This window comes from Salvelinus fontinalis, chromosome 38 (genome assembly GCF_029448725.1).
Source record: "Salvelinus fontinalis isolate EN_2023a chromosome 38, ASM2944872v1, whole genome shotgun sequence".
In the NCBI taxonomy this organism is placed as follows: Eukaryota; Metazoa; Chordata; class Actinopteri; order Salmoniformes; family Salmonidae; genus Salvelinus; species Salvelinus fontinalis.
Window position 1 is genome coordinate 26,012,205 of NC_074702.1, and position 10,681 is coordinate 26,022,885.

At 43.6% G+C, this 10,681-nt stretch overlaps 1 long non-coding RNA gene across 1 annotated transcript; it reads right to left on the reverse strand.

The window, feature by feature from the left end:
* Window positions 1-245: 245 nt before the first annotated feature.
* On the reverse strand, window positions 246-6,081 carry LOC129837545 (uncharacterized). Its single transcript, XR_008756726.1, has 2 exons — window positions 520-6,081; window positions 246-414 (listed from the first exon to the last, which is right to left on the reverse strand). It is a non-coding gene; the product is annotated as an uncharacterized LOC129837545 (long non-coding RNA).
* Between the last annotated feature and the right edge of the window lie 4,600 nt (window positions 6,082-10,681).

Sequence of the window (10,681 nt, forward strand, 5' to 3'; positions counted from 1 at the left end):
CACAGTTATGAACTTGAAAATGTATTAATAAACCAATTAGGCACATTTGGGCAGTCTTGATAAAACATAAATGCAGAATTTTGAACAGAAATGCAATGGTTCATTGGATCTGTCTAAAATTTTGTACATACACTACTGCCATCTAGTGCCAAAATCTAAATTGCACCTAGATTCCTAAGTCATATATTGGCCTTTTGTCACGATCTTTCAAGATCGAACCCAGAAGCAGACCAGGACAAGGAGCGTAGGAAGAAGGTGAGTATTTATTTACAGTGAAATGTGAAAAGGTAGATATATCCAGATGGCGTAGCGGGCAGCGGTGGTGAGTAGATGAGAGGAAATAGGTGAATCCAATGTAGTAGCAGAATCCTCTGTCAACCAGGCGGGAATGGAGTGAATGATCCAGGTGAGTAACTGAAGACAAAACAAACGGAGGTAAGTTCAAGGCAAGCAATACGTAAATGAAAACAACAAAACAAATTCTATCCAACTGGAGTCTGGTACTCAGGCACAACATACTGTTCATGGCTAACGATCCGGCAGGGAATGGAAGTCAGGTCAGAGCTTTTGAAGGGTAGAGATGATGATCAGGACAGGTGTGCAGATTACTGACGGGAAACAGGTGCGGGTGAAATCAATCTCCCAATGAGCTAATTCGCCCGGCAACCAGACAGGGTGCGTTCCAGGACACCTGAAACACACTCCAGGACAGACACACAGGCAAACCCAGACTCAGGAAGCGGGATTCGTGACACCTTTCTCTTGCATTTCAAAGAGGATGGGAAAAAAACATATATATATATATCAAAATATACATATGCATGTTTTTGTCTTTGTTTTTATCTTTTACCAGATCTAATGTGTTAATGTCTCCGACATTAATTTCACATTTCCACAAACTTCAAAGTGTTTCCTTTCAAATGGTATCAAGAATATGCATATCCTTGCTTCAGGTCCTGAGCTACAGGCAGTTAGATTTGGGTAAGTCATTTTTAGGCAAAAATGTTAACACACATATCTTCCAATGCAGTGGTTCAGTAGCCTGGTCTCAGACCTGGTTGTGCTGCCCTGGTCACAGATGTGTTTGTGCTGTCTTGTAGCCTGGTCCCAGACCTGTTTATGCTGTCTTGTTGCCTGGTCCCAGGCCTGTTTGTGCTGTATTGTCCTCTAGTCCCAGATGTGTTTGTGCTGTCTTGTAGCCTGGTTCCAGACCTGTTTATGCTGTCTTGTTGCCTGGTCCCAGGCCTGTTTGTGCTGTATTGTCCTCTAGTCCCAGATCTGTTTGTGCTGTCTTGTAGCCAGGTCCCAGACCTGTTTCTACTGTCTTGTAGCCTGGTCCCAGACCTGTTTGTGCTGTATTGCTCTCTGGTCCCAGGCCTGTTTGTTCTGTATTCTCCTCTGGTCCCAGATCTGTTTGTTCTATCTTGCCAACTCCTATGGTCATTATTATTCCAGACAGCACAAACAGATTTAGGACCAGGCTATTCACTCCTGGATAACCAGTCTTCCAGACAATCACTGGGCTTTATTGAAAGCTATCCAAGCAAGAGCCTTGGCTGGGAGATGAACCTAACTCCACAAGGAATACTCTTAAACACCTGGGAGGAAAATCAGAAAAGATATGGTGGGGCTAGAATTCCACGATCCCACAGGGTATTCTCTCCCTGTTTTATGCACTCCGAAAGACACGGCAGCACTACAGGGACAGATAAAGTATTGACTGCTCCACTTGTAAACCATCATGACCTTAAGCTGTCTTTTAATAAGGCTCGTAGAATATCATTACCACACTAACAAAGTCGTAGGCGATTTACCGACGGCTGTTCTGACTGCAGTACATATTCTATGACACAATGTAAACACAGCGTAACATCAAGCTTGAAATGTACAAAACATTAAGAACGTCTGCTCCTTCCATGACATAGATTGACCAGGTGAATCCAGGTGAAAGCTATGATCCCATTTTAATATTTTTAAATGTATTGAATATTTAAAACATACAATATACTTGCAGTGAAGCCACTCAACAGCTACATCACATTAGTCATTTAACAGCCTCTCATCGAGAGCGACACACTAGGGTCAACGCCCTGCTCAAGGGCATGTCGACAGATCTCCCACCAGCCCCCCTAAACCTCCAACCTCCAGTCTCCAAATATCCACTATTTCTAATGTGTCCATAATATTTGTGATTTCCTTATGGGCACTGTGATGATAGTTTGTAGAGTGAATTCCTTTACGGTCCATTGAGGTACTCAACACTGTGTTATAGTCTCCTACCATAATGATTAGATCATTTGTTGCCTGTAAGTTCAATAAATTTGAATAAATATTTTCAAAGAAGTATGGATCATCCTGATTTGGACTATACAGGTTAATGAGCCAAATCTGTTTTTCATCCACTTTCATATTAAAAAAGATCCATCTTCCTTGCGAATCATTCCTGACTATTTGCACATTCAGATCAACATAATATCATCACACCTTTTGAGTTCCTTTGTCCATGGCAGAAAATTATTTCACCACCCCATTCCTTTTTCCACACAATTTCATCTAAGCATGTAGAGTTAGTTTCCTGTAATCAGTATATGTTATATTTCTTTTCTTTTAGCCACGTAAAGACAGATCTTCTTTTTTATAATCTGCTAAACTGTTACAATTATATCTGGCTATACTTATTTCACCCCTTACCATAACTAGACACTATTCTCAGTCTAAATTTACCATAATTACTTCTTGTAAAGTTACTGCCATAAGAGGTATTATCACGGTCTAAATGAGAGATTTCAAATGTCTGATATTTAGAACAGGTTCTAGCAATATTTGTTTTATTCCCTTGCCTGTGTGCCCGTGAGCCAATGCCACAGATGTTAGAAAATTCAAGATATTATGTGTGTAGTAAATCTAAGTAGGTTGATTTGTATGATATTGGATGTGTTTTAGTCAGAGTGTGTATGATGTCTGGATAAGAGTAAGACTATAATGTGTGATGTCCAAATAAATAATAACCCAGCCAATTTGCATGGTTGGGTGTCTGTGTGTAACATGAAGTGAGAATAGCCTTAATATTCAAGATGATAATTGTAATCCATATCGCATCACCACCATAGTTGCATCATAATTACCTTTAACATAACTTTCATAGAAAAACACACACATCCCAACATTTCCATAGCAATTGACGTTTCACATGATCTTGAAAGAGACCTTGCATTAGTATAGAGATGGCTTCACTACAGTACAAATGTATCCCATACAATATGTTATTCTTCCCCAATGTCCCTGTTCTTCCCCTTGCTTGTTGTAAACATAGGTAAACATGTAGACGAAGACATAGAAAAGATAGATAAACAAAAAACATATTCAATTATAGAAAAGTTCTCGACAATAGAGAGAGAGGGGAGAGAGGGAGAGAAGAGAGAAAGAGAGAGCGAGAGTAGAGAGAGAAGAGAGAGAGATCAAGTTCGTGTGTGTATGTAGAAGTCTGTATGTGTAAGTGAGCATGTAATTGAGTGTGTGTGTGTTCATATCAACTTCATGTTCAGATATTTTTACATACTTTTTTTTTTGGAACCTGACGTCCCCGTAGAATTTAGTACAGCCATGGTTTATGGAGCTGTCCATCTATAAAAAGTTTGTCCACAATGAGAAAGGCACGCTTATTCCGCTCCCCCTGTTGCCTCTGTACAGGGTACAGCATCTTGCGACGTTCGTTTATCTCCTGGGGAAATTGGTCATTGAGACCGAATTTGGTCCCTTTAAGCTCCCTTCCCGTGCTTTTGATCAGCTCCTTTTGTTGGTTGTGTTCAAATTTTGCGATTATAGGTTGGGGATTCTTGGAAGTTTTAAGGCGGATCGCATGAACTCTCTGATCGCCCCCTCTGGATTATTGGAATCGTCCTCAGGAATCCCCAGAAAATATTACATTTTCATGCATGCTACGGCTTTGTATGTCTAGTAGCAACTCCCTCATCACCCTGTTTTCCCTGAGTAGACCATCCATGTTGGATTCAAGGGTTTTTACTTTAGCTGTGATTGCCTTGTTCTCTCCTTGGAGCGGGAGAATTCACTCTGGCTAAACTCCAAACTCCCCCTCAGCCCTGCTACCTCCTCACACAACTTTTTAAAGCTATGTCTTTCCCACGACGACCGAAGATGTAATCATGAGTTGGAAAATGCGCAATCCCACTTCAATACAAAGTTGCTTTTGCTGTTTTGTTTGTAATTAACAGGCTGCTCGCGTTTCAATGTTCATTGCCTTTACTTGCCGACTATAAAATAAAAGTGTGCAAACGGTAGAAAACAGGAGCGATATACCCAACTCAACGTGAGGATGATCTACGGTCGAGACTATCCTACCAACGGGACATTAATAACTGTAATATCTTCTGTTTCACCGAGTCGTAGCTGAACGACGACACGGATAATACATGGATAATATAGAGCTGGCTGGGTTTTCTGTGTACATGAAGGGGAGGAGACAGGTTAACGAAGGATTTTTAAGCCTTGAGACAATTGAGACATGGATTGTGAATGTGTGGCCCAACTGTGGGAAGCATTGGAGTCAACATGGGCCAGCCTCCCTGTGGAATGCTTTCGACACCTTGTAGAGTCCATGCCCTGAAAAATTTAGGCTGTTCTGAGGGCAAAAGGGGGAGTCCAACTCAATATTAGGAAGGTGTTCCTAATGTTTGGTGTACTCAGTGAGAAGAGAAACAGTAAATAAACAAAACTATTTATTTAAACATTGAACAAATATCTCTTAAGTTGGGCCAGTCTCCAGTTTGAACTGGGCCAGTTTCCCAGACACATATTAAGCCTGATTCTAGAGTAAAAATCATGTTGAATTCTCCATTAAAAGTGCTTCTCAGTCCAGGACTAGGCTGAACATGTGTCTGGGAAACTGGCCCTAAAGACTTAATTTAATTTTGAGTTAAAAACCCAGTCTGCAGGGACAGTTTTGGGATGTTGTCCATATTAAAAGCACATGGAACCACATGAATGCTTTTCCAGCCCTGCGGCCGACTCCTTTAATAACATAATAATTAATCAATGAACCGTGAATCATAAAGTATGGAACATTGTGATGCAGAGCTTTTTTATTCTGTTACATCCTCAGCCGCATCCCAAATGGCACCCTATTCCCTATGTACTGCACTACTGTTGACCAGGGTCCATAGGCCTGGGGCGGCAGGTAGCCTAGTGGTTAGAGCGTTGGGTCAGTAACCGAAAGGTTGCTATACTGAATCCCCGAGCTGACAAGGTAAAAATCTGTCGTTCTGCCCCTGAACAAGGCAGTTAACCCACTGTTCCTAGGCCGTCATTGAAAATAAGAATTTGTTCTTAACTGACTTGCCTAGTTAAATAAAAAAATAAAAAATACAAATATAGGGAATATGGTGCCGTTTGGGACACAGCCCTCGTCTTCAACACTTGAGGGTTATATAGAATGCTTCACTTTCAAAAAGTAATATCTCTCTCTTCTCCGCCTTGTGAGCCTCTCTTAGAACACAAATCCACTCCAAACGGTGTGTTCGGCAGTCCGCAACGCTTCCACTGTCTCTCAGATTAAGGCGGAGTGATACAAACAACTTGGCAACACTCTTATTGACACTGCACTGATTTGCAAACTGATTACCATCAAGAAAAAAAAGAACCCGCACCCAGGTCGGATCCGATGACGTGTCACTTTTTCGCTGAAAGGGATGTATAACATAAAGCGGGGGAGAGAGGGAGGGAACGAGGGAGGCGGAGGTATAAGACAGGGACAGGGAAGAGGGGGAGGATGAAACGGAAAAGAAAGAGATATACAATAATACTGATTGGGACAGCATGAGCTGACAGGAGAAAATAATTGACAGGGTGATGTAGAAAGATCCAATCAAATAAAATGTTATTTGTCACATGCGCCGAATACAAGAGGTTTAGACCATACAGTGAAATGCTTAGTTACAAGCCCTTAACCAACAATGCAGTTTTAAGAAAAAGAAGTGTTAAGTAAAAAAAAAATAGAGAAGTAAAAAAAATGAAATAAAAGTAACAAATAATTAAAGAGCAGCAACACGCACGCACGCACGCACGCACGCACGCACGCACGCACGCACGCACACACACACACACACACACACACACACACACACACACACACACACACACACACACACACACACAGGCTGACATGAAGACAACAACACTCCAGTCTCTCTGTCCCTGATCCGCCTCTCAGACCCCAAGGTCAGCCAGGAGAGAGGCCTGGATAAGTGTGTGTGGAGGGGTGGGGGTGGCTGAATGGAGAGGGGGATGGAGGCAGAGATGGATGGGGTCAGGAGGTGTGTGTGGCAGGGAGGCAAGACAGTCCGAAGGAGGATTATGTGCAAGGTGCTTGGTTCTGTCTGACTCAGGTCTGGTCAGATCTAGGTGACCTTTGTGTGTGTGTATGTGTGTAAATGTGTGTGCATGTGTGTGTGTGTATGTGTGTGTATGTGTATGTATAAGTGTGTGTGTGTGTGCGTATGTAAAAGACTGTGTTTGCATGTACTTTTACCTAACATAAAACTGCAACAACCTATTCTCCATTTTGATGTTTTCTCAATTATCATGTTGGCTTCCTCTTGCACTGCATTATTACAGTACCTCCCTGAACTCTCTCTCTCTTTTCTAACCCTCACTCATTCCCACTGCCTCCCCTCCCTCCCCCTTCCTCTCCCCCTCCTTCCTCCCCTTGTTCAATCTCTGCACTGTCAGTTTGTGGCTAGCGCCTCTTGCTCAGTCATTGATCACAGTGGCAACAGCGTTGTGCGTGTGCTGGTCTAGAAAGCAGTGCAGTGGTGGCGTCTCCACAGGGAGGGAGGGAGATCAAATACTTTAATTACACCAGACTTGTAGGTGGTGCCAGCTACAGGCACCAGTCATGTAACAAGGACAGGTGGGGAGAGAAGACACTGAGGCACACACACACTCTTACACACTCTTACACACTCTTACACACTCTTACACACACACACACACACACACACACACACACACACACACACACACACACACACACACACACACACACACACACACACACACACACACACACACACACACACACACACACACACACACACACACACACACACACACAGAGACAGTCAGACAGACAGACAGACAGACAGACAGACACACAGAGGCATCAGAGGGAAAAACATTTCACACAGCAGACACTCTCTTACATGTGCACTGAGGTATAGAAGTAGGAAAATAAATAATTGACATACTGAATGGAAGATATTGATTACGCATGATTCTTCTATTGAATTAAATGGGGGGAAACACATTTAGAACATTTCTCAGAGTCATTGATATGCACACGAAAATACACACAGACACATGAACGCACATGTGCATACAAAAACAGGATTTACAAAACACAACCCAAGCATCACTGATTGCATACAGAAACCCTCTGATCCCCGAAGGCGTACATTGATCGTCAGAACAGAACCAACTTCTATTGCTATAATGCTCTCTATTCGTTCATTTGTTTGATCTCCATTGCGTGGATCCTGCAGAAAGCACCATCGAGCGTGGTGGGGGAAAAAGCTGACACAAGCGGTGTCGTGTTGTGATTGATGCCCCGTCTCAACCGGAGCCCAGTGCTGATTCAGAGCTCCTAGGCATCGTGGGAAGGGAATCTGTTCTTCACTCGACTGGGCCCAGTCACACCAGGGATCTCCTCCCTGTCACTCACCGCCCAATCGTGACCCAGGACAGTCCCACAGCAGCCAATCATCTGGATTCCCATGCTAAAGCCTGTCAATTTGGCAACCCGAACGCAGCATAGCACGCAATAGGTCAAAGTGCGTCTGGAGATCAACAAAGGAGAACAGGTAGGATTGGCCCCAATTGAATCCATTCTTCCTTCCTCCCTTCTGTGAAGTAAAGTGATTAGACATGATTTTACAGGTGAACATCAGGGCTCCAACACATAGCTTTTACCTGGCCACTTATTTCTAATCAGTAATTTCTTCATGAAAGAGAGGAAGGAAGGATGCCCCTTTAAAGAATTTGATCAAGGCACAACAAAGATGGATAGGTAACAGCATTGTGAGATCAACAAAGAAGGATAGACTCGGGTAAGGAAGAAAATAAATAACATAGGAATTCTCTTGAGACCCTATGCTTGGAATGAATCTGCTGTAATTGTGCCAATCGCTTTGTTTCTTGGTTTCAGGCTTAATGAGAACAAATGAACTCCTTATTGAATTTCAGTGTATTATGAGAGATTGAATGCTTTTCTTCCTGGGAGAAAATGAATCTAAAGAGGTAAAATGTAAGGAAGGGCATTGTGGTTTATTTTGTTTTATGAGCTCAATTAGTTTGACACTGTTTATACTGTACACTCTGTGGACTGATAAGTGAAATAAGAAGTGTAAAGAAATGACTTGATTCTGCCGGTCTTTCATCATGTCTCCTTTTGCTTTGTATCTCTCCTTTATCTGCCTCAATGTCCTGTTACTCGTCGTCTCAGTGATGTGGCCAAAAACACATCAGCCTTTCTGCACTTTTCCTCCGGCTCCCCCTGTAAATGGATTCCTTTTTTATTTTCTTTAAAAGGTCTTTGATATTGCGGATCAATTTTTCAGAAGTGTTTTTCTTTCATATGAAGACTTTTTTCTCTCTCTCTCTCCTCTCTCGCCGCCAGTGTGGTTGGACCGAGCCCAAAGCAGGTTGGAAGGAGAGCAGTCAAAGGAATAATGGAGGAAATTAAGGGCGGGAAAAGAAGAGAGAGGGGGTCTTGGTGAGGAGGAACAGATGGAGATGGAGGCAGAGAAGAGAAAAAATAATAATAAATATTTATGTCCTGTATTGTTTCTGCATGGCAGAGTCTATATCATATTTGGATGCTGTACGAGCCACATCTCAACCATGAGAAATGTGTTGGCAAGGCGTTGTTACACTGCACCAATAAAGCACATTTGGGATTTGGAATGTGTGAGAGAAGGAGAGCTGGAGCCGCATTAGGGAGGAGAAAATGAAAATGAGGGAAAGGGAGAGAGAGAGAGAGAGAGAAAATGAAAATGAGGGGGAGAGAGAGAGAGAGAGAGAGAGAGAGAGAGAGAGAGAGAGAGAGAGAGAGAGAGAGAGAGATGAAGGGGTATGAGAAAACCAACATGGAGACAGCCTGGTAGGAGAAGCAAAGAAGAAAGAAAGCATAGAAGCCTACCAGAAATAGATACACACAGGTACTGCATAATGGGAACGTGTGTGCGAGGTAGCATGAGAGCAAAACAGAGAGTGAGAGAGAGAATGAGAAAGACAGACAGAGAGAGAGATAGACAGAATGAGACGGCGAGAGGCAGAATAAGAGAGAGAGAGAATGAGAGAAAAAAAAGAGAGGCAGAGAGAGATATGTGTGTCCAGCGGATTGAAGGGCATGAAATAGAGAGGGAGTGTATTGGGGGGTGGGGGGTGGCGGGGTGGGCCAGACAGGGTCCACAGAGCCGGAGAGAGGAGAGTGACAAGGCCCATTAACCCGGGAATAGTACACCTGACCAGGGGGCCCAGAGGAGGGTTCGGATCCCCAGCTTGAGGTGGTGTGAGAGGATATGAGGATGGAGTCAGGAGTGTCTGGACGACACGAAATGACAAAGGATATGTGTGTCTGTGTTAAAGTTGTGTGCAGTACAAGCACAGGTTAACCAGCACTGCAAACCAAAATCTGATGATAATCTATGACGCAATACCAAACAGTAAATGGCATATGATATGACATACAGTATGTCAAACAGCATATCTCCAGGGTGCAACAGCACAGTATGTCAATTTGTTGTGTGCCTGCGTGCATGCAGGTCCATGTCATAATATGCTGTATTGTTTCAGCCAAACCGGCTCCACTCCCCAGCAGCCCACTATGATCTGGCATGGTGGTGCACTGGGCCGTATGCATGTCACTGCCTTAGTGCTACACTACAGCATTGATCAGTGGTGCATAACAGACAGACAGACAGACAGGCCTTGCTACTACTGCTGAGACGTAGCAGCCGCAGCAGCATCAGTGGAAGTGACTGCTGTGCTCCTCCTAAATAGGGCCCATCGGAGACCAAGACACCGGCTGCAGATTGAATCCCGCAGACGGACAGGGACGGAGAGGGAAAGTCAAAGAGGTTGGGCCAAAGTAGTTAGTGCTCTGACTGAGTGTGTTGAAAGGAGAGGAGGAGGAAGGCACAGAAGTGGTGCAATGGCGAGGAGGCTGGCGAGGCTGGCATGTGCCAAGCCAGGGGGAGAACAGAGGCAGACCCCCTGCCTTCAGTGTCATCTGTCGCCATAGGGAGGAGGAGAAAATAAGGAGGGAAAGAAAGACGGAGGGGGTAAAAGAGAGGAGAGGGAGGAGATAATTGAAGATGGGAAGAAAAGGCTGGATTGGGGAATGGAAGAGAGTGAGGCAGCAATCTCAGGTTCAACACAAAGCGTCAGTACTTACTGTCAACTGGCACTATGATTTGACACTTCTGTGTTGAAGGAGAACTCAACTCAGAAGATGCTCTCTCTGTCTCTCTGTCTCTCTCTCTGGCAGCTATTGTAAAGCATATTGTGGTCTCACTCAACCAGCATCTTGTTTTTTTTCCCGTTTTTTTTTACCATGAACACCACATGAACACCATAACTTATCTACAGATACAATCCTGCAGCAACA